Below are 23977 nucleotides of genomic sequence, written 5' to 3'. Positions count from 1 at the left end.
CATCCTGTCCCTCATATCCCTCTCTGGTCACCTGTGCATCCTGTGCCTCATATCCCTCTCTGGTCACCTGTGCATCCTGTGCCTCATATCCCTCTCTGGTCACCTGTGCATCCTGTGCCTCCTCTCCTTCTCTGGCCTGCTCTGCTGCTACATTACTTTCTTGGATCTACTGTAATATAAAAGCAAAAATGTCAAAAGGACATTAACTCTAAGTGTACTACAGTACATTCAGCTTCACCATGGTGAGCATCAAGAGGTATCATCATACCTTAAACTATCATAGTCTGTCATATATTTATCAAGTACCTTGATATTTAGGTATTAAAAGCAAAAAAGGTGAATCCATTGTTATAAGCATTAAGTAGATTTCATTTGAGCACAGAAATAAGTATTATATAATGAACCGAACCATAGCTTGAGAAATTTTCATTGGTTTTTCATTTGAAGTTTTCTCTCTCTGTGCTAGTGTTTTATGCATGTTTAGTTGCTGCAGGTGGCAATTTTGTCATATTCATTCTTATGTTTAGGTTTTAGATGTTTAATTAGATTACTAGAGTTGTATGAAATTGATTTGTACTTCCTCTTGACAGTTTTTAGAGCACAGTTTACAATCCACTATGCTTTCAATTTGATTGTTAACTTAAAGTATTTCCACATTGCAGATAGCCAGTAATTTTTAGTTATGTACTGATCCCATGTGTGTTCATCATTAATCAGTTGTGAGAGTTCATGTTTTCCATGCAGGAACTATATTTAACTTAGTTAATAATTAACTAGTAATTCCTGCATGAAATAATGACCCATCATGATTGATTAATGATAAACTAACACTTAGTTACTGGTTATATTACGTAAGTGTGTACTACTACATTACAGTATACTGTATGTGTCCCCTCAAGTAAAGTGTTACCGTTATGGCTTTTGAAAATTTCTGAAATGGCACACTTCGTAAGGGGCACAAAAAGCCCTTCCCATAACCCTACTGCTGTGGAATATGAAATACATGTTCCAATTTTAGCAATATTTCAGCTGTTTTCTGCTGAATTAATCCTGGCAGGTTTTCAACAGCACTGTCAGTGCCTGCCACAGGCTCTGTTCCAATGTCATGTGTTCAGCTGAACTGTTAGGTCTCACAGCATCAGCGCTGTTTGATACTTGACATGACTCCACAAACCCAATGACTGCTACTTTAAAGTCTTTGTGTATATTTGGGTCATGTTTTTTGTTTTCATGTGCACTGCATGAAAAAACAGATTTTCAGCTCCGTGAATGGTCGCGAACATTACTAAATCCCGGCACTTAACAACTGTTTACAGCCTATGAACTCTGCGTTCACCAGTGCCTTAAATCGTTGAAAACGAATCACTGGTGGGGGGGATGGTGTGGCGTGAATTACTCTAATTAACATATGAGTAGCAGTAAAATGTACAGTTCACTTTGCTAGAGCTTACCTCACTCTTTCATTGGATGAAAACACCACTTTCAAAATGAGAAACCACTTGTAACTTGCTAATAGATCTGTCACTATTGGTTACTTAGTACTTTCAGTACTAAGTACTGTAATAAGGGGCAGTGTGTGGCTCAGTGGGCTAAGTCTGTGTGCCTGTAATCAGAAGGTCACTTCAAACCTAGTCTCAGCATGTCTGTGGGTCCTTCAGAAAGGCCCTTAACCCCCAGCTCCCTGGGTGCTCCAACAGCTGGCTGCCCTTCATGGACAGCTTACTCTACAAACAGCAAGTTGAGGGAGGTATAAAGACAATTTTCCCACAGGGATCAATAAAGTATCAATAATTATTGTTAAATAACAATTAGATTTTTTAGGTACCTTGAGAGTGCTTGAGACAATACTCTTAAAATGCTGTATAAACCCTGATTAAAATAAATTGTAGTTTTTATGTATCTTTTTATAACATTATTGTTATTGCCTTTGCTAATGGCATGGTATACTTACATAAGACATATCTATTCAAGCCACAATTTATAATTATATAAATATACTGAACCAAGTCAATTTATACCAGAGATGTTCTTAAAATGGAATTAGTTCCTTTTAGAAATAGTTGTAACCCTCTGGATCAGTGGTATCCTGATTTGCATTTTATAGCTCACAGCATTTTTGTTTACATGAGAAAGATTTCCCTAGACCTAGGGGCTGGCTGGTCAACTGTCAAGCTTCTTGGGCTTGTAAAACTCCCAGGATCTGAAACCCCATGTTAATTCCTGGTAGTTTTCTGTGCAGCATAGAAATGTCTGTGAATAGTCGTTAACCTGCACTTCCACAACAACTCACAGTGCTGCTTGCTGACAAAGAACCCCCCTTTTCATGGCAGTGGTGTATTAAATGTGTGTGTGCACTTCTGTTTTGAAAATGCAGCCAAGAAACACAACCTACTCTCTCATGGTTTTACCAGTTTAAAGGATGAGGTGGAATACACAGCAGATCTGGCTGGTTATCTCATTATGTACCAGGTTTGTTCAGAATTTAGGAATTGTGCCCCATTCCACTAACAATTTGGAATTTGAATTGAATTGGCTACACCCTGCAGATGTTCAATTTGAATGACAGGAAGAAAAATTTTATTAATTTCATTTCAAAGAAAGTCAATGCAATCACACATCACAGGAATGTCTAAAATCATTTGCTCTTGCAAAGCATAAATAATTATAGTTAAGCAATAACTTACGAGGAGTGCAGTCATACAGTACTTCACCACAGGCCGAGTGCTGAAAATAATCACAGCCGTGATATATTGCAGTACAACCGCATGACTTTGAGTATGTTATTGCTTTTATACAATAGTTCATCAATAAGCATTTATAAGGTAACGGCAATAAGATACAGCATATCTTGTTTGTTTATTTAACCATTTACAGGCCTACGCAAAAAATAGTTCCCATATCATCAGAGAAAGTGGGACGGGATCGCATCCAAACTTTCCACATACCCGGAAAACTCATTCCATAACTGTTATAGTTTAGTCTAATCGCCAGTGCCTGCAGTGAAACAACTATCCAACTTATTAGCGGAATAACTTTTGCATTGTAAATTTAAATCATGCTGTAGATCTAATAAATAAAATATTGTGGTGCTCGAGTGGTGAAGAGATCATGAGGCAGACAGCAGAGTTTAGTTTTTAGCAGACTGTTGTATTGTGGGATCCTTAAAAGGATCACAGTAAAGCAGCAAGCAAACATAAACTCACTTGCACAGACAGGGGAGCCTTTACGGAGACAAAAGTGGATACAGGCAAGAGACATAGTGCAACGAGTCTGAAGATTTATTTATTTATTTTAGGCAGCTTATACATGACGCGTTATATAACTTAATTTTTGTGATTGCGGGGTGAGGGTGGGATTCAGTATATACTGTTTATGTTAACATGCTTTGTAATTCAAATTGAAATAAGTTATACTGTTACAGCTGTATCTACCCTATGTAAATGAATGTCAATTAATTCCATTTTAATTCAGCTTCCTTATATTTTAATTCGAATTGGGATTTTACATCATGTTTTCAACCAATTTTATGAATTGAATTTGAATTTCAAGGTCATTCTCTAATGAATTCTGAACTGCAGTGTTTCCCGGCTGGTGGAAAGGGCCGGCATTATGGCCCGGCAAAAAATGGTCTACTACATGTCACAAACATCAAATATATGTAACTTTTAACACTATATTTTAATTTATTAAATATTAATTAATTTCATATAATATTTCACAGATCAAACCCTCAACACTTTCCTTCATCTACCCACATAGGAAAAACTAAAAAAATAAAAACGTGAAGGATTAAATTTTTTCCATAATCTGCCTTTACAGAGAGATAGTTAGTGTAACGCTACAGTGCACATTCTGTCATTTGCAGTTCTATGGCTCATACATGCTAATAATTTCTCCTTGCCTTCTCTGTATGTGTTAAAAAATCTCTTAAACTCTGAGCTTAAAGAACAGTATCATTGTTTCATATAAATTAATTTTATTCTATGTATTTTTGGAGAATTTGAGTATTTGTATGTGTTTTAGTCTGTGTTCATATTAATCATCTCTGTATGTATGTATATGAAACTTTTGTCTTGTTTTTCTTGTTTGCTGCCATCTTGGCCAGGACTTCCTGTAAGAAGAGATATTGTATCTCAATGGAACCTTCCTGGTAAAATAAAGGATAAATAAAAACTAAAAATAATCAACTGGCAATAGCAAGCAATACCTCCCCTCTCCCTTTAGTGTCGTCATCCCAAAGTGCAATGCACAACATGCAACATAGGAGCATGGATGACATGGAGGAGTTAATCTCTAAACAGAATTCAACATTGGTAATGGAACTTGTTTGCTTTTTTGAAAACCGACACGGTGCAAACAATAGTTATTTGCAAAAGTAAGATTCACAAGTTGGATGGTAATACAATGCAATTTTTAACCACCACAAAAGAAAACATCCAAATGAGTATTATTTTTTATTTTTTGGTTTTGTTGTCTTATACAGTAGGGCTATTTTTTTTAATAAGGGAATTAGCTTGGTTGTACTGTTTAGTAACTTGGAAAATGGTCTTAAAAACCAACATGAAAAAGAATCATGATAAGATCATGGATCATGATCCTGCCTTGAAAAAATTGATATGATATTTTTTCCATACCACCCACCCCTACAAATTTGTACAATATCCACTGTGTCTTCTACCTTAATTCCAGAGAACGCCTCTCTGTTTCTTTGCAGAAGGCACATGCGATTGTCGGTACCATTCTCGCTACAGCAGAACAAACAGGATGAAAATGGAAAGAGCAGGGGGAGATTTGTCAGGATCGGTCCTTCTCCTGCCCCCTTCTGTGTGTCAGTTTCCTGTTTGGCTGGTGGTGCAGCTGGCCATCCCCTTTGCTAGCCCCTTATGTTTCTTCTGCTCTCTGGACTGTCACATGGCTTAATGGGCTGAGTGGGCGGTTATGTCATCCAGACTTCCCCTTCTGTTATATTGCCTCAGCCAGTTATAATTTAACATTTATGTTACTTGGTGTTTTCTTGGTTAACCCATCACATAATAATAATAATAATAATGATAATAATAATAATAATAAAAACAATAATAAAAATAATTTCACATACCTTGGGTCTTTAGTGATATGTACACACACACACACCTGAACACTAAAAATAGTTTCTAAACAAATTACATTTTACATTTTTTATACCCTTTTAGCATCTATTTAAACTCCTTGGGTTTCGCCTCGCCTCGTGACTTCCACTCTCTTTGGCTGTAGCTCTGATACTTTTCATACCCACAGGATTATGCGTCGCTGACAAGTCCAGATATTTATCATGCTAGATATCTGGCAGCATCAGTGACTCCACCGGGTCGCGCTTTGGTACACTTCACACATCGCGATTGAGTGCCGTTTTACCAGCGCCGAACGCACACTGATTTACCTTAGATCTCAGCAAGCGGAAAATCATGTAGCGTGAACTTCGCTTTAGACTTCCTTTTCAGTTACGGGGTTGATGATTTTCATTGGTGTTACAAGCAAGAAATGTAACACTAATGACAAACGTCTGTAAAAGATGCATTTTCTAAAAATGAATAGCATCTTGACCTGTCCATCATTAATCACACTAAAATCAATATATTATACCATTAAATACTTTTTGTTAGAAATACATTTTACAAAGACATAAGATCATCTGACACCAATTTATAGCAAAATTTGTAATTTATAGTCTGTAACGACACCATGTACAGTGTTACAACAGCCTCTTCTTCCAGTAAACTTTGACCTAGGATGTCAGTATCACCAATGGCGTGAAATTAAAGAGAATCGTTTATTTTGAAAAAAATTATGAACTTTATTTTTTGTTTATTTACATACTTGATAGACCTTGTATCTATATTAAGTCTGAGAATATAAGTGAAAGATTTTTAAAAATAATTGTAAATGTCACTGAAGCAGTATATATAATGCAGGGGACACGCTGTTTGTGAACCACTTGGAAAATTCATGATGAATTCAAAAAAAAAAATGTGCAAAGCAATATGAAGTCAAACTCTCATATATAATTGGGTAAAAGTTGGCTTATAAAATTGTCTGCAACATAGGCCTTCTTGAAAAATTGAAGCTTTTCTATAACTGAAAAGTCAAGGCACATGTTTGTCATCATATCTGGAAAATTACTTACTTTGTTTCAGTGTAGAGGAAAAATGGCCATGTAACTGAGTTAATGGAATGTGGACATTAGTGTGTGTATAGAGTTTGTATGTTTTTCCCCATTTTGTGCAGGTTTCCTCCTGTATTCCAAAGCAAAGGTTACCTGGCATCTAAACTGCCCATAACATATAATTGCAAGTGTGCGCTTGTGCATGTATGTGCCCTGCCTTTTGCTGTGCTGTGCAGGGTATATGTCAGCCCTGTGCCCTGTGCTACCTGTGACACAGAAATCATCTCTTCCAGTGTGTACATGTGTTTGTGCAGTGGCCCATAGTAATGTTATTTAGATGTCTGAGGACCATTTGTCTTATGTTTTATCCTTGAAGGTCAGTAGTGTTTTTAAACTCTACCACACGATGAAATCAAGACTTATTTTTAAGGAAGTTGACATTTGGAGCTAGTCGTTTTGAGAAAGATCACACCTGAGAACTCTGTTTACACGTCATGCACATGATCTCTCATGCACTGTGACTTGTTTACTTTGCTGACTTTTTTTAGAGTAAGTGCCTTTAATTGCAGTACCTCTGCTAGTGAAATAGCAGATTTGTTTGTTGATTTATGCATAGCTTTGAGGCTGAAGGGACCATATTTTGACTTTACATTACGTTCAAAGCTCTTGAATTATCCGCAGCTCTGAAAATAAGAAATTAAGCACTCAATTTCTGAACTGCTACGTCAGCCATTTCCCATAAATTGTGATCTGCACCCTTGCTTGAATGTATTACAACAGCTGGTTATTAAATATGCAAACTATGTATGAAGCATTACACTTTGGACTTTGTAAATAAAATTCAATCTTTTGCAACACTTATTCATGTCTGTATTGTAGCACCAAGTTTTCATGTGAAATTCTCTTCCACCACAGCCTGTTATTTAAAAAGTAAAAGGTACTGGAAAAAGTTTTTGGACATTAAGAAAGCAATGCAGAACTGTTGTGGAGTTTCTGAGTTTAAAACCCTCAGCCCCATTAATCATCTAGTAATTGACTCCCATCAGGTTCCTCCTGCTTGTTTTCACAGCTCTACAAACAGTCTAATGCTTTTATGTGCGATGTTATGGTGATGATGTTGATGACCTGCCAGTCATGCCATGTGCTGGGGAGTGTGTTTTGGAAACAATGTTGCATCGTTTGGCCCACTATAGCGTCTGATTCTGATATGGATCCATGGCTTTCCACATTTGTGTCCCTTGACAAGCGAGAGCGCTGTGCTGAAAGAAATTGACTCCACACAGCCCTGCACACTGAGGGGAGCCCCTCGAAGATCACTCTGAACTTTCCCTAGTATAGTGGGACTGGTTCGCTGGAACTATATACCTCAGCCAAGTACAGATGGCAGCGTGCACTATGGGTGGAGCACCGAGGAAATCACCGTGCATCTGGCACATGCAGTAAAGGGAAGCACTTTGCAGGCTCTCTTCGATATCACCCCAGCGGAGCAGGATTTATTGGCTCTCACCCCAGCGTTAGCATATTCTTCTCATTGCCCCACAGAAGCTTGCAGTACTCCTGGCTGGAAGCAGAGAGATTGGTGAACATACTAATGGTATGATAGACAATGGCTAATGTCAATAGTGTCAGAAAAGCCCACATGATGTGGCCTGTGCTGCGAATGCAGACGTGCCATCAGAACGAGTCCTGCTACTGCTCTTCTCCTTGACCATTGTTTACCTGGGTGGATTGCCTGAGGGCACACCTGTGGACTGTACCTGGACGGTAACATCAAGCGTAAACACTGCCAGAACCTAGTGGACACCAATCCATAATCTGGCTCATCTAAAAAGGACATGTTCCCTAGTCCTGATTAGGGTTGGAACAGTACTCGTTTTCACAGTTTTGGTTTGTATTTTGGTTCACAGGTCATGGTTCAGTGAATTTCGGTTTGGTTGTTTTCCAGAGCAACCAAGATGAACTGTATATACAGACAGAAAACACAAACATTCCTCACATAGCAACTCTTTATTGCTGAATGACAAAAAATGTCTTGCCCTGAAATAAAAAATGATGTCAGGACTCCAGATTAACTCTCCCAGTGAGCTTTCTAGGCTGCTTGCACCAGCACACGATTTGGTTGCAGCATGGTGTTATGGTTGAAAGCGGGATTATTTCTTTTTCACTACCACAGTCTGCCTCTCCCTCTCTGTACCTGCACTCTTATCATCACCTGTGTCTGTCTCGGGACTAAGGTTGGGCTGATGGTCAGTGGTATCGCCTACGGCTGATAGACGTCACGATGTTGAACCAGCATATCCCATTCGCCCAGTCTTAGACAAAGAATTCCTAATCATTATATTATTTTCCCTTTTTTTCGCCATTTCTCCTTCTGCACAGTTAAACTGAGAATATTTCATGTTAAAAGTGTCATAAATTAATTATTAATATTGTAACGACTAGATGAATCTCTTGTGGATTTATTGTCACATCCTGGCTATTATCTTAGTTTTCCGCATTGCATTTGAGCAGCCCTAGTTTAAGCTAACTACCTAGCCAGACTTCAGTGACTTCAAGTAATCAATTACATTTTTTCTGATTAGTTAATAATATGAGACAAACAAAATTTTCAAAGTTCCCAATCATACCTTTATTTAGAAAAAGCAGAACAGCACACTCTATAGGCTGTGGTACGTTTTTAGCAACAGAGTCTGTTGACATCATTACTACATCACTATGACTAGTAAGTATAGTATAGCTGTGAGTCTGAAATAACATGCTTCAGTACTTAAACTTGCTATTTGAGTGCATAAGTACAAGTAAGCTTACTGAAGTTTGCAGTTTTGAGACTCACAGCGGGTTATACATAGAAAATATAAGTAAAGACTGAGTGTGTCGAGGAAGATGGGTTGTAAAGGGGTTCATATGTGCAAAAAAATAAAAATAGTAAACAATTTATAGTAATTAAGTACTTAATAAATTTATGAATAGTCATTTAAAAAGTGTAATATTTAGTTAAAATTAAAGACTATATAAGGGTAGACTGACAACATGGTTAGCTGGGAATGAGAGGACATGCCTCATAAGGCTGACTTATTAAGAAGAGTGTAGAAAGAAATGTGATTTTATGTTTAAGCATCATGCCAAAACTCTGATAGTGGCCTTGTTAACCAATTCATAAATGTTACCGTAGGGTAGACCCTGACCTTTTCAGTGGTAATCATGGTGGCAGTGGTAGCTGGGACAAATCAGCCTACTGTCACCTGCTTCTGTCATTCCATCAAAGTTTAAACTACAGATTTGAGTACTCTGGGCAAGAACCAAAAATGAAAAGGGTGCTAACATGGAAAAGTGTTAGAGGTTCACCTGTGCAAGAGAGTGGCCTCGTCCGCTTATCTTCTGGAGCTAGGGGGTGGACATTGAGGAACACAGAAATACTCCTTAATGTTTACGTTATGGGGCTGCAAGCCACCTGCTCCTTATAAAGCATAGTGGCTTCACCCACGTTACACATTGTGGCTTGAATCCCATCCTCATCTGTTTGTATGTATTATTTGCGTTTGCAAAGATTTCCTCTGGCCACTCTGATTAGTCATATCCTGTGTACAAAATTATTAGGTAAGTACTGTTCCTGAAAATGAGATAATTACAGTCTAATTGGATGCTTAAATGCTCTTCATTTTCCATGAAGAGAAACAAAGCCATATTAATTACTAAATCTATTTACAAAACATAATATAATAAATAAGAAATAAATAAGATAACCTCTTTGCTTTTTAATGTCCGTCATGAATCTTATTAATTGACCTAGCTAAGTTTTTATTTATTTATTTTTAAAATCACATCCTATATTAGCAGAGGCAGCTAGGATAGCCTCCTAGATGCTTTCAGAAATGTACCGTTTGCTGCCTTGGTAAATTTGACACTATAGCAAGAGCCATTAGTTATCAATGAGGTTTAAGTTAGGCGATTAGCATTCAAGCCCTTTAGCCAGCCAATCTATGGAATACTGTGGTGAGTGGGAAAGGCCATTGCCCTGCATGAGTATCATAGCTGTTTGGCAAATTGCTTTCTTCTTGAACCACTCTATAAGGAAGGCATCCTTTCAAATTGAGAGTCATAGTGTTATACCATTTGAATGTTGGAAAGTTCCAAGTGGTGGGTGCTTGATTCAAAACTGCTGATTATGTCCTTTTTATAATGCAGCCTTGGGCCCATCCATCTGTTCCATCAAGAGTCAATCTCATCTGTCCAGAAAACTTTGTAAAATTGATTTTGGGATGTCTGTTCCTGATTTTTGAGCGTTTTTGTGCGCTTGTGTCTCTTATCGAGTAGAGGTCATATTTGAGCCTTCATTACGTTAGGTATGCTGTCTCCCACACTACACATAGTACTTCTGGAGATTCCATTCAAGACTGCATTGGTGGCACTTGATGCTAAAAGATTCCTGGATGGGGTTGAGCATTGAAACTTGGTGTCGATATGGCACCGGTTCCTACACGATCGTAGGATTGTTCGTGTGTATTGCGGTATCAGTCTTGATTTCAGATCTGTTTTGCCATTGGGAAGCATCCATGGTTTGCTCTGTGATTCCAAATAGGATGTCCTCAAACCAAACACTGAGCATTCTATATTCCCGATCTTTCCATTATTAATCTGAGCTTAATCTGTACTGAAAACTTTGGTATGAACAGAAGGTACAAATAAAATACACACAACATTGGCCCTTTCTCAGCTGTGGTCAACTCATTGATAAAAGTGTGTTATCCAAGTGTGTATATGATTTCCTTTTAGAGATAAAGGTAGTTTTTTCTCTAAGAATGGCACTGTAGTGATTAAACCTCAAAGCAAGGATGTAAATGAATGATTTTATAATTCAATCATTCAGTTTGTGACTTATTAAATGGTTATTGTATGCAAATACCATTTTTTATTTAACTGTGTGTCACAGAGTAGTTTTTTATGTGGCAGCCGGTTGTTTGCATGTGGCACACATTCCGTGGATGCACTTGGGGAGCCAATATTTGTCTTCTTGACCCAGAGTTGTACCACATGCAAATTGGCTCCTTTCTGTGGATCGGCGGTATTTTCAGGGTTGATTCTCTCGCATGTGATTTTCAGTAGGCCTATGGTATATTTTTATTGCATCTAGCAGTTAGGTTTCCCAGTGTGATTTGCTCTTTACAGAAAATATATTGGATAATGCCTAGTAGCTGCTCTGTATATATCATATTAAATGAGACCATAAACCTTATAGACTGTTCCTCCTAATGTGTGTTCCTCTAAATAAATTTCCCAGTATGAGAATGTGTGCGCCCAGTGATGGACTGGCAATCCCATTCAGGGTGTTCCCCTACCTTGTGCTCTGGGCTGTACATCTATCATTTTTGCATCTCACACTCATCTTCTGGGAATCACCTGGCAACATGGTACATACAGCAGAGAATCTGTGCTCCATTCCTGACATTAGAGTCCTAGAAATATGGTTGAGGTGTCAGATTTTCTCATTAGTGATCAATCTCAGGCTGACATGTTTGCATGTCCCCCTCTTTAAATCTCACACCTTTCCTCAAGTCTTCTGGGAATTAACTGCTTCTGAGAAATACTAATGTAGGGTAGGGTGGAGGTAGGGTAACCCAGATTGTATATTATTATATTATTATTCATATCTAAAATGAAATCTCACAAACAAAAATATATCAAAAATCTGTTATCAGTGATTTTAATAGTAGTAGATGGCTTAATGTGTATCACTAGGGTATCTCACACAGCCAAGTATCTCAAGACATATGAAATCTCATTATTTTAAATTCTCCACTGATCATATTTCATATCTACAACATAAATTATTTTCAAATGTATGACTCATTTATGTGCCCATTACTATAGAGCAGCAATATATTCTGAATGTCATTTTAATTATTAAATGCTCACTATAGATATTTTATGAGACTCTTACACTTTGGTGCTTGCATGTTCTTCCTGTGTGCATATAAGTTTCCTCTAGGTAGTCAGAGTTCTTTCCATGCCTCAGTCTAAGCTCCAGGCTTAGCATAGTGATGTTTTGGATAAGCAGTTGTAGTGTTTCTCCTGAAAACAAAGATACATTTTAAGGAAGTAAAGAACCTAAAATGAACTGCAAGCTTACTCATACAGCTCCAACATCTGCTTCTCCAGTGCAGTGCACAAGGCAGGGAATGCCAATACATTATATATATATATAAAATGTGTGTGTTTTTGCTAATTTGCAAAATACTGCTCGGTCAGCTGTAATTTCTTGCAGAGCCAACACTGTATTTTACAGTGCTTTCTTTGCACAGCAGTATCTACAATGATATATGCATAGTATTAGCCAGCAGGAGGTACAACATGGCATGTTATTCCATCTACCTTCTAACAACTTACTCTGTTCAGCATCCCTGGAGCCTGTTCCAGGCAGCATGGAACACAAGGCTGGCATACAGCGTGGCTGGATGGGATGCCAGTTCATCATGAGACACACAGCCTTATACTACGGGCAATTTAAATACTGTATACCAACTAGTCCAACTGCAGACTGAAGTACCCAGCAGAAACCCACACAATACAAGAGGGGGTATTCAGACTCCCAGTCCCAGGTGCTACTCACTGAGCCACTGCATTGCACCGTGCAATTAAATTTAACTCAGTTGACCTTTATCCCACTAAAACCTAGTTCTCTATAGTCAGATAAATTCACATTAGGAATTTTAGAGGAGAAAATGTGATGGAGTGTCTACTACAAATGTAGCATCTTGGCTCCAGGGCGAGGGAGGGGGTGTTGAGAGATGTCTACTTCCCTCTCCCCCCACTTGGTTTTTAGATTGGTATTCCTAAAGCGACATTAAGATTTGTTTCTTTACTTTTAATGAAGTATAGCTGTTCTTTGCCTCTGTTCTTCAGCTCTTGCTTGGTAGCAATTTACTTCAGGTGTCTGTTTTCATTTAGCTGAAATGTTTGGATGTACTGCAAAGATTTGCAACACCACAAAAACATTTTTTTTTATATTTAAACTGGTGGCTTATTTTGTCTTTAGAGTAGATAATATAAACATAGATCTTTTGAGTTTTTTGTATTAATGTTGTTGTTTTTTTTATCTCAACTTAATGGCCGGAAAGACATTGTGATTTTACTAACTATCAAGGGCCCTTGTAACCGAATCCATTGTTAACAAACTTATGGATTTATTAAAAGTCTCAGTTAACGTGAAGCTCATCCTCGGAAAAACAGAGCACACATTCAACTGACAATAAACGGTAATGTACAGACACAAGTTCAACTAAATTACATGTATTATAACCAGAGCAGGTCAAGCTTATAAATTAACATGCTACCAAACGAGCCACCAAACTCTCTCAACATACACATATACACTGTTGTGATTTTCCTTGAGACCTTGACCAGTGGTCGGTTAGATGAATGGATGGATGGATGGGTGGTAGATGGATATTTTTATTAATCCTGAAGGACATTGTAGGTTTACAGTAGCACAATACACATATTTACATAGCAAAAAGGCATTTACAATTTCTTTATTTAGAAGACACTTTCATCCAAAGAGACATACAGTTGAAAGCAGGGTCAGACAATCCCTGGAGCACTTTGAGGTTAAGGGCCTCGCTTCTGGGATCCAACAGTGAAATAACTCAGCTGACTCTGGGATTTTAACTGGTGACCTAATGATCACAGACACAGCATCCTAAACCGCAGAGCTGCACACTGCCCCTATTTAGACTTTTATACACTGAATAATACTTTTAGAATTTAGACTTTTTATACAATGAATAATAGAATGCAAAAATGTCAGGGAAAGTATTGCATACAATAGTACAATAATGGCTCAGAAATATATAGTATTGCACAGTGGGTTGTGTAGTGAACAAATTTATGTTTTGTGAATGTGCCTAAGTGGTTGTACTCCATTCAGACAGTTAATTCTCCCCTCTGCAATAGGGTGCCTACTTGAGTCTAATGTCTGAAGGTATGAACAACCTTATTTAGTGCTCCTTGGAGCAGCACTACTGTCCGTCTGTTGATCCTCTGTTTGACCAAGACTACCAGAAGAGGATGGCAGACACTGGCCAGTATAGCCAACAGTTCCTGAGTGTCCTCGGTTCCACCACAGTCTCCAGTGAGTCTGGACTGGCTCCTGGAATGGAGCTAGCCTTCTTAATCTGTTTGTGCATTTTTTTTGCATTTGTGTCACTTGTACTGATGCCATTGCTCCACTGTATTGATGGTGCCTTCAGAAAATTTTGATTGGGGCTGCCCTAGGGGGCCTGCCTAACACACCATCACATAAAAGACTAGCAACAACCGACTGGTAGATGCTGTGTAGGAATGAGCTGCATGCGCCAAAGGATCTCAATCTTCTTGAGAAGCAGAGGTGACTGACACTTCTTGTACAGAGCCTCCATGATAGTCCTCCCCTCAAGTGTGTCATCTATGAGTCATCAACAGCAACAGGGGACATTGTGTGTTTGACCATCTTAAAGTCCATCATCTCCTTTTCTTACTGATGTTGAGATAGAAATGGTTCAGTTTGAACCACTCAGCTTCACTAGGATCCTGTATTCATCCTGTCACACCCAAGTATTGCTGTAATGTCAAAGAATTTCTGCAGGTGCCATAACTCTGAGGTGTGGATGGTGAAGTTGTGCGCTACTTGTGATCATGTCTGATACACAGTTCTTAAACTGCAAAAACTGTGGTCTGTTAGTCCCTTATCCAGACTGTGGAGGATGTATGCACCTGCATTCAAATGAGCTTTTCCCCCAGCAGCTTGGGTTGCATGGTGTTGAAAGCACTAGAGTGACCAAAGAGCATGATCATCACCGTGCCTCCATACTTATCCAGATGGGAGTGTGCTTGGTACAGCAAGTAAATGACAGGAACATTCACTCCAGTGTGGTTTTCATAGGCAAACTGCAGCGGGTCTAATTGTATTTTGGCTAGGGGATGGAGGTGAGCCAGTTAAGTCTTTCCAGAGTCTTTATGGGCAGGGGTGATGTCACATAGATGTATCAGGGGGTGGGGATTGGGCAGAAGGAGGGATGGATTGAAGAAGGATTGCTAGATTTAAGGATGGATGGATATTGTCATTTAATCAAATTTGATGAAACCAAAGTGCAGTGAAATGTGAACTGAGTGTTACACACGTCACGATGAAGCATTGATTGGCGTGTAACAAGTTGGTTTTATTTCGCCTGTAATCACAGAAAATAACAGTCACTCCTGATCGCTATACGCTGTGCTGACTGCTGTACCAGCTCGCGCTCGAACTGAGCTGCTTCTAAGACTCGCAGTCAGCCTGTCTCTCATGCAGTGTACAATTAAGAAAAACTTGTTCATCTCCATACAAAATAAAGTTGGACCGGACTTGCGAAATTACAAGTATACATTTCCACTCTTATACTTATTTTACCAATGGACCAGTACTTCGATAAACCCGTATCGGATGGACCATGTAATAACACATTTAACATAAGCAACAACCATCTAATTGTTTAACATCTTTAAACACGTTCCCGAACAGTAATTAGCATTAAGGCTAACGGCCGCGAACAGTTACTTCCGACGTACAAAACGATCTAGAAGTACAATCTAGGCCAATTAAACATAGTAATTAAACGTACCAATACTACTATACTACTAATATTACCGTTCTAACGCTTGTGCACTCGCCTCACCTGTAATCACAGAAAATAACAGTCACTCCTGATCGCTATACGCTGTGCTGACTGCTGTACCAGCTCGCGCTCGAACTGAGCTGCTTCTAAGACTCGCAGTCAGCCTGTCTCTCATGCACCACTACTGGCGTAAATCGGTATAGCACCCGAGGTTACTGGTCAATGTCGCGAGTCAATGTGAGGGAGTGCCACACAGCAAAAATCATTTAAACACCAGAAATGAACCGAACAGTTGTTGGGGGGGTGCCTTCTTATGATCAAATAGTCCTGGGTGCCACACCCTCCCCTGCTTATTAAAAGAAAAAAAAACTTTATCAATTTTTTTTTTTAAATATCAACCACGCTGTACTATCCAACACAGTGTCCCTTAAGCTTATATGGTGTGTATAAATATATATATATATACACATACACATCCTCCTTCTGGTACCACTGGTAAGAAGTAACTTTTCCCCATACCAAATAACACCAAAGGTACTGTAGGAATAACCACATGGAGTTTCTCCCAATGAATAAACAAGTTCACCTTACAGTGATCACTACTTATATCTCTGTAACCAGACACATACACAGCCAACTTTGTCACTCTGTCTGTTACCATATTACCACATTGTTTAAATGGAGACACTGTTGACATAAGTAATATACTCCACTTAGTCTCTATGAATTGCACTTCAGTGTCCTCTGAAACATTAGCATTTCTCATCACAGTCTTATAGAGTGCATATCACTATCTTAGTCTTCCATACGCTGCTTGCATGGTGCTTGATGTCCACGGTCTCCAGAGGCTCTGTGAGCATGGGGGTGGAACACTCACATCGACGCAGTCCATACCCACTGGTCTCCTGGTAGGATGTCCGAGCTGGTCGTAGGAGAGGACCTGGGGCCGCCGCCGCTCTCTCTGTGGGTGGATGTGGGATGAAGATGCTGGCCACGGCACACCATTAGAGTCTCTGTCTCTCTGCTTGGGCGTGTCTCCATCCCGAGGATGGTCGCTGAGCTGCTCCCGATGTGCTTCATCCTCTGCTGCCGGCGGGCCATCTTCGTCTGCTTCCGGGGTCCAGTCATCAAAGTGATGAGTGTCCCCTGCTCGGGGTTGTTCCGGCTGCCGCTCTGGCTCAAACTCGGAAATGTGCCCCTGAGGTCTGCTGTCCTCACGGATCTGTAGGCGAGGAGACCTCCAGACAAGAGCACCTTCCTCATCACTGTCAGTATCTACGGTCTCTTGTAATGTCTCTCTTTGTCTCCGTATGTTTGTTTGTGTCTCCTTCTTCTGGTTGTTTTGCTGTTTGTCGTCCGGTCTTTCCACCGGTAAGCCATCACAGGGGAGGAGCAGGTTTCGGTGTACTGTGCGGCTTTTACCCCCTTGTTCTGACTTTATTTCATAAACAGGCATGTCCGGGCTTTTCTGGGCAACTATTACATACACAACATCTTCCCAGTATGAACGGAGTTTACCAGGCCCCCCCCTCTCTTTGAGGTTGCGAAGGAGGACTCTGTTGCCTGGATATAGCCGAACACCATGTGTCTTTTGGTCATAGTAGTGTTTTCCCCTCGAAGCTTCTTTCTGTGCTGTTTTTGAGGCCACCTGGTAGGCCGCTCTCATCTGTGATTGCCACTTTTCCACATACTCCTCATAGCTGACTCGTTGTTCTTGATTGGGCAGGTTGAACAGGATGTCCACTGGGAGTCTAGGAGTGCGGCCGAAAAGCAGATAGTATGGCGAGAACCCAGTGGCTTCACTCTTAGTGCAATTGTAGGCGTGCACCACTTTTGCCAGCGATTCCTTCCAGTCCGCTTTTTCACTGTCTGTGAGTGTTCTCAGCATGGAGAGCAGGGTCCGGTTGAAACGTTCTACCTGCCCATTCCCCTGTGGATGATACGGCGTTGTGTGGGAGCCACGTAGACCACAAACTTTCTGGAGCTGGGCAAACAGTTGGTTTTCAAATTCTCGGCCCATGTCGTGGTGAATTCTCACAGGAAAGCCATACTTCAAAGCAAAGTGGTTAAAGATTTTGTCCACCACTGTCTTCGCTGACTTGTTCTTTGTCGCAAAAGCTTCCGCAAAGCGCGTGAAATGATCCATTACCACCAAGATGTATTCGTACCCATGCTTGCATGTCTCTAAATGCAAAAAATCGATTGAAACCAGTTCAAAGGGGTACGTTGTGGTAATAGACGTTAGTGGAGCTCTGTGGGTTCTATGGGGTCGTTTTCTTTTCAGGCACTCACAGGCATGCATCACAAAATGCTCCACATCTTTTTGCATTCTTGGCCAGTAAAACCTTTCCCTTACCAGTCCCAAAGTTCTTTCCGCCCCCAGGTGTCCCATATCCTTGTGCAGCTCTCTAAAGACAGTACTATGGTGTTCTTTTGGAAGTAGGAGCTGGCCTCTACCCTTGACTCGCCTGTAGAGGACGCCATCCTCATTTACATATAGTTTGTTCCACTGTCTCAGGAGGATTCTAACATCAGGTGGCTCTTTCTTAAAGGCTTGGCCTTTGGGCAGGTACTCACTGTTTTTGTAGTGCAGGACAGGCCCAATAACAGAGTCCTTTTTTTGACTGGCCCTGATTTCAGCTTGTGAAAGGGTCTTGCCTGGGGGTGCCGCCGCATCTTGGACTAACCTGATGGCATTTTCGCTGATGATATAGTTCTCTGGACCAGTGCTCTTTTTCTGCAAGCAAACACTATCAGCAGCTGCTTTAATGGCATCCTGTTCCACTTCAACTGTGCACTGTGCCATGTACTGGTTTATATCAAGAGGTAATCTGGACAGGCCATCTGCATCGGCATTTCTTTTTCCAGGCCTGTATCGTATTGTAAAGTTGAAATCGGCCAATTCCCCTACCCAGCGGTGACCAGTTGCATTCAATTTTGCCGTGGTAAGAATGTACGTTAAGGGGTTATTGTCCGTATACACAACAAAATGAGGGGCATAAAAAAGGTAGTCACGGAAACGCTCACATATCGCCCACTTTAAGGCTAAGAATTCTAACTTCCCAGAATGCATATGATAGTTCTTTTCTGGGGGTGTTAGTGTGCGCGAACCATAGGCTATTACCCTCATTTTGCCCGTTTGATGCTGATACAGTACTGCCCCTAAACCCTCTTGGGAGGCATCACAGTGCAATATGAAGGGCTGCGTGAAATCGGGATACCCTAAGATGGGTGGCTCTGTTAAACAGTCTGTGAGCTTGTTCAAAGTCTCTTGGTGGCTTTCCGTCCATGTTATAGGTGTGCTGGGGGGTGGTCGCCCTTTGTGTTTTGCACTGACCTTTTTATTCTTCGTCTTCAGTGGTGGTGACTTGTCTGCGGGCAGGGTCAGGAGCTGGTAAAGCGGTTTGGCCAGCTTGGAAAAGTTTGGGATGTATGACCGGTAGTATGACAGGAAACCCAGGACTCGGCTCAGCTCACCTACAGTGGCTGGGGGTTTATCTTTGAGTGCCTGGACACGATGGATCCGCTGGATCCATCGTGTACCCCTGCGCTGACACCATCCGCCCCAGGAACCGGACCTGCCTCTTAAAAACACCACATTTGTGAGGAGTGAGTTTAACACCATGTTTTTGATACCTCTGTAGCACATCACGGATATGTTGGACATGAGTTTCGAATGATGGTGAATGCACTAAGTTGTCATCCAGGTAGGGCTGACAGACGACATCACGCAACCCCTTCAAACAGTCCTCCATACTCCGTTGGAACTCTGCTGGAGCTGAACTGAGACCAAAAGGTATGCGGTTCCACTGGAATAGGCCCCATGGAGTAATGAAAGCTGTCAGTGGGCGGCTCCCCGGATCCAAGAAGCCCTGATGGTATGCTTTGCCCTGATCAAGCACCGAAAACCAGGAGCTGCCGTGCAAAGAGTCCAACATGTCCTGAATTCTCGGGATAGGGTGCCTGTCTGGTACTGATTTCCTGTTGAGTTCTCTGTAGTCACAGCACAGCCTCAATTCACCTGACTTTTTCCTGACACAAACGATCGGCGATGAGTAGGATGACCTTGACTCAGAAACCCACCCCCTGTTTAACAAGTCTTGGAGGTAGTCTTTAACCTCCTGATGCAGGGGTTTTGGGATTGAAATATATGTCTTTTTCACAGGGGTGGTGTCATGGAGTGTGATGTGCATGTTTAAAGAGGGGATACATCCTACATCTTTGTCGTCATACGCAAACGCGTGACACTCCTCTCGTAGCAGTTGCTTCACAACTTTCTGCCGGTCAGGACTGAGATGGTCCAGTTCGACTGGGGGATCCCACTGAGGCGGCTTACTGTGGGATTGGAAGTTACTGGTGACCTCCGTTACCCGGACCTGGATACCACAGTCATTTTCAAGTCTCTTAAATGTGTTTCCAGGGCTTTGGGCTGTGACTGGAGACACCGCTTTTATTTCCTCTAGGTAACCCAAGATAGTGCGAGGGTACAATGTAAGGTCTTGCTTGTTCACATTCCCAATGGAGATCGGAATATATACTGACCTTCCCCGTGGGACAGTGACCAGTCCTTCTTGTATCACCAGACCCTCAGGTAGCTGTGATAGTTCATCTGGAACAAACAGTAAACTTCGGCCTGCATACTGGGCTCCCACATGTGCACGAATGTATGTGGTGCTTATTTGGGCTGCAGGCAAGAAAATCTCCTTCTTTCCTGTGTGAACTGTCCCAACATTTTGATTGTCTTTGCGAGGCTGTAAAATCCTCAGCATGGACTTGGCTATTTTGACAGACACTGAGAATGTCTGACTGATTTTCTGTATGTGCCTTCTTTCCGTGTGTCCTTTGTCCCACTTGCCCACTATTTCTTCTATTACATTAAACCCTATGATAGGCTGTTCCGCCACATTAGGATCACCGGAGACTAAAATGGGAACAAGTAATGTCCTCGTGGGGTGAGTGTCACAGTCCAAGTGAAATTCAGTCTCTATCCAGCCCATGTAGGGTATTTCACTACCATTTGCTGCTAAGGCTACTAGTGGTTCGGATAGAAGTTCTGAAAGGGGCCTTAGTGTGCTGCGAGGGAGGTGTTTCTTTCTCCAGTCATCATTTATTAAGCTTGCCTGGGCCCCGGTGTCCCATAGAGCTTCCACTGGTACTTTGTCAAGTCGACACTGGACAACACATCTTCTTCCAATGAGGCTGATGAGCTTGGTTTGGCGCTGAGAGGGCATGTAACCGTCAGACTGTGGGGGAATCCTCTCTTCGGGCTCGCCTGATGGCTTTAATGAACCTTCAGGGTTGGCCTGTAGGAATGCAATGTCAATGTGGGACCTGGAGAGTGACCGGGCTACTGTTGGTCCCCCCTGAGCAACCCCTTCCCGTTTCCCTGCAAATCCCTCTGTCTGCAGCCACGAGAGAGATGGCCTTCTTGTCCACACCTGAAGCAGTGCCGACAGGTGTCACCAGTCCCCGCTTCTCTACATGTTTGACATCCTTTAGCCCTAGGGGAGGTACGCTTTGGTGTCACAGCCCCAGACTCAGTATACAGTTTCTTAATCTCTTGCACATCGGCTCTGAGGCCCTCAATCAACTTTACAGTCTCTGGATCTGGTCCTCTAGGTTGCACTGGTTTCTTTTTGCTGCTTTTGTCACCTCCTTTACTCTGCCTTTCATCCTGTGTGTCGTTGTCACTGTCTTGTGGTGGATGATTGTGGATGAACTGCCCCTCTGCTTGTATCTCGTTTACTCTGGGTGGTTTGACTGATACATATCTCTTAAGTTTATTTTGTCGCTCTATTTCAAGGCTAGCAGCTTCATTAATTTTTTCAATTAACACCTCATCTGGTACATTTAAGTTGCTCAGGTAAGGTTTTAACTGGAACTTCACTGCTTCATTTAACAAACCGGTCTCGAGTGACCGCAGGAACTTACGTTGGATCAGATTTGAGCTGAACTGTTCCCCCTCATCTTCTTCCCCAGATTTGCAGAGCAGTTTCTCTCTCAGCTCTATTGCTCTGAACAGGAAGGCTTGAGCAGACTCTTTGGGGTCTTGGAATATATTCATGAGCCGGTGCAGCAGGTCTGATGATGAGTCAACTTTGTAGTGTCCTCTTAATATGATTTTAAGTGTGGGGAGCGTGAGGTCCCGCTTCACTTCCAGCAGGTCCCTGAGATGAAGGCCAGGGCTAACGGCCTTGATGACAGCTTCGATTATTTCATCTTCAGAGTATCCCTTCTTAATGCCTGACTCGATCTGGTTATTGAGACTGGTGAAAGAAAGCTTGTCTTTCTGTCCTGCTTCCCCGATCTGGCCCCATATTTTGAAGTCTCTCTTTAATGTGACCTCAGGCACTCTGTGTGTTATAGGTGGACTCACCTCTCTTTCACTAGTTACTGCCGTGCCGCTCAATCTCGCTTTCAAAGCTCCCATCTTCTCCTCCAGGATGCGGCATTCGTCTGCCTGAGCCTGCCGAAGTTGCTCATATTCCTGCTTGAGTCTTTCTAGGGCGACAACTTCTGATTTTTGTGATTCTGGTTCAGCTTTTTCATGTGCTTTAAGCGTCTGGACAACTGACTGGAGTTCGCTAGCAAACTGCTGGAACACCTGGGGGTCCTCACCATCTTCTATTTCGGCAATTGTGGTTTCCACCCTCTTCATCAGGGCGCGGCGGGTCTGTCCATTGAACCCTTCACCTGCCGGTTCGTTGCACTTGAGATGCTGGCACACTTTGATGAGCTCTGGCTTCCTCAAAGTCCACAGCGCTGCAATGATCTCATCCAGTACTTGCTCCATGTTAGCTCTTTTGTCACGTCTAGGTTCGGCTCACAGGTAGGTTGTCTCAGGATGCTTATTATATTTATTATTTTTTTTAGCTCCTGGCTGGCTCGCCAAGATTATGTTACACACGTCACGATGAAGCATTGATTGGCGTGTAACAAGTTGGTTTTATTTCGCCTGTAATCACAGAAAATAACAGTCACTCCTGATCGCTATACGCTGTGCTGACTGCTGTACCAGCTCGCGCTCGAACTGAGCTGCTTCTAAGACTCGCAGTCAGCCTGTCTCTCATGCAGTGTACAATTAAGAAAAACTTGTTCATCTCCATACAAAATAAAGTTGGACCGGACTTGCGAAATTACAAGTATACATTTCCACTCTTATACTTATTTTACCAATGGACCAGTACTTCGATAAACCCGTATCGGATGGACCATGTAATAACACATTTAACATAAGCAACAACCATCTAATTGTTTAACATCTTTAAACACGTTCCCGAACAGTAATTAGCATTAAGGCTAACGGCCGCGAACAGTTACTTCCGACGTACAAAACGATCTAGAAGTACAATCTAGGCCAATTAAACATAGTAATTAAACGTACCAATACTACTATACTACTAATATTACCGTTCTAACGCTTGTGCACTCGCCTCACCTGTAATCACAGAAAATAACAGTCACTCCTGATCGCTATACGCTGTGCTGACTGCTGTACCAGCTCGCGCTCGAACTGAGCTGCTTCTAAGACTCGCAGTCAGCCTGTCTCTCATGCACCACTACTGGCGTAAATCGGTATAGCACCCGAGGTTACTGGTCAATGTCGCGAGTCAATGTGAGGGAGTGCCACACAGCAAAAATCATTTAAACACCAGAAATGAACCGAACAGTTGTTGGGGGGGTGCCTTCTTATGATCAAATAGTCCTGGGTGCCACATGAGCACTGCAGAAGCATATAAGCATATTGTTTATATAACTGTATATATACTCTTCACCCTCCTGCCATCTGGTAAGAGGTAGCGAAGCATTCGGGCCCTCACTACCAGACTCTGCAACAGCTTCTTCCCTCAAGCCATCAGGCTTCTAAACACACAGAGACTGGACTGAGACAGACACACACACACACACACACACACACACACACAGTCATTACACCACTCAGCATTTCTACTTGCACTACAACTTGTCTTTTTTTATTTTGCTGCTACGCATTAGTTGCTGCTCGTATATGTATTGTCTATTGTCTCTGTTGCACTTGTCTCGTGTTTGTTTACTTGCTGTTTTTGCACATGTCTGCACACGTGCACTTTACATACGTGCAATTTACGTTTTTCTGTATTGTCCCAGCCCTTTTATGTAGCACCATGTGTCAGCTTCGGGATGGAACGCGAGCACGGAAGCAAGCGAATGAAGCCAGAAGGTCCAGTGC

The 23977-nt window shown here is 41.6% G+C and overlaps 1 protein-coding gene and 1 long non-coding RNA gene across 3 annotated transcripts in view; one reads left to right on the top strand and one right to left on the bottom strand.

Moving 5' to 3' along the window:
- edil3a (EGF-like repeats and discoidin I-like domains 3a) overlaps positions 1-23977 on the top strand; it is a 96939-nt gene that overhangs the window by 38826 nt on the left and 34136 nt on the right. The gene's annotated exons all lie outside the window — the stretch shown is intronic.
- Positions 11554-12146, bottom strand: LOC111850312 (uncharacterized). The gene is made up of 3 exons (XR_002839768.1): positions 12081-12146; positions 11685-11726; positions 11554-11595 (listed from the first exon to the last, which is right to left on the bottom strand). It is a non-coding gene; the product is annotated as an uncharacterized lncRNA (long non-coding RNA).

Source organism: Paramormyrops kingsleyae, chromosome 2, assembly GCF_048594095.1.
Source record: "Paramormyrops kingsleyae isolate MSU_618 chromosome 2, PKINGS_0.4, whole genome shotgun sequence".
NCBI classification, from domain to species: Eukaryota; Metazoa; Chordata; class Actinopteri; order Osteoglossiformes; family Mormyridae; genus Paramormyrops; species Paramormyrops kingsleyae.
Note: the sequence above shows the minus strand (reverse complement) of the source record. Positions and strands in the feature narration are given on the sequence as shown.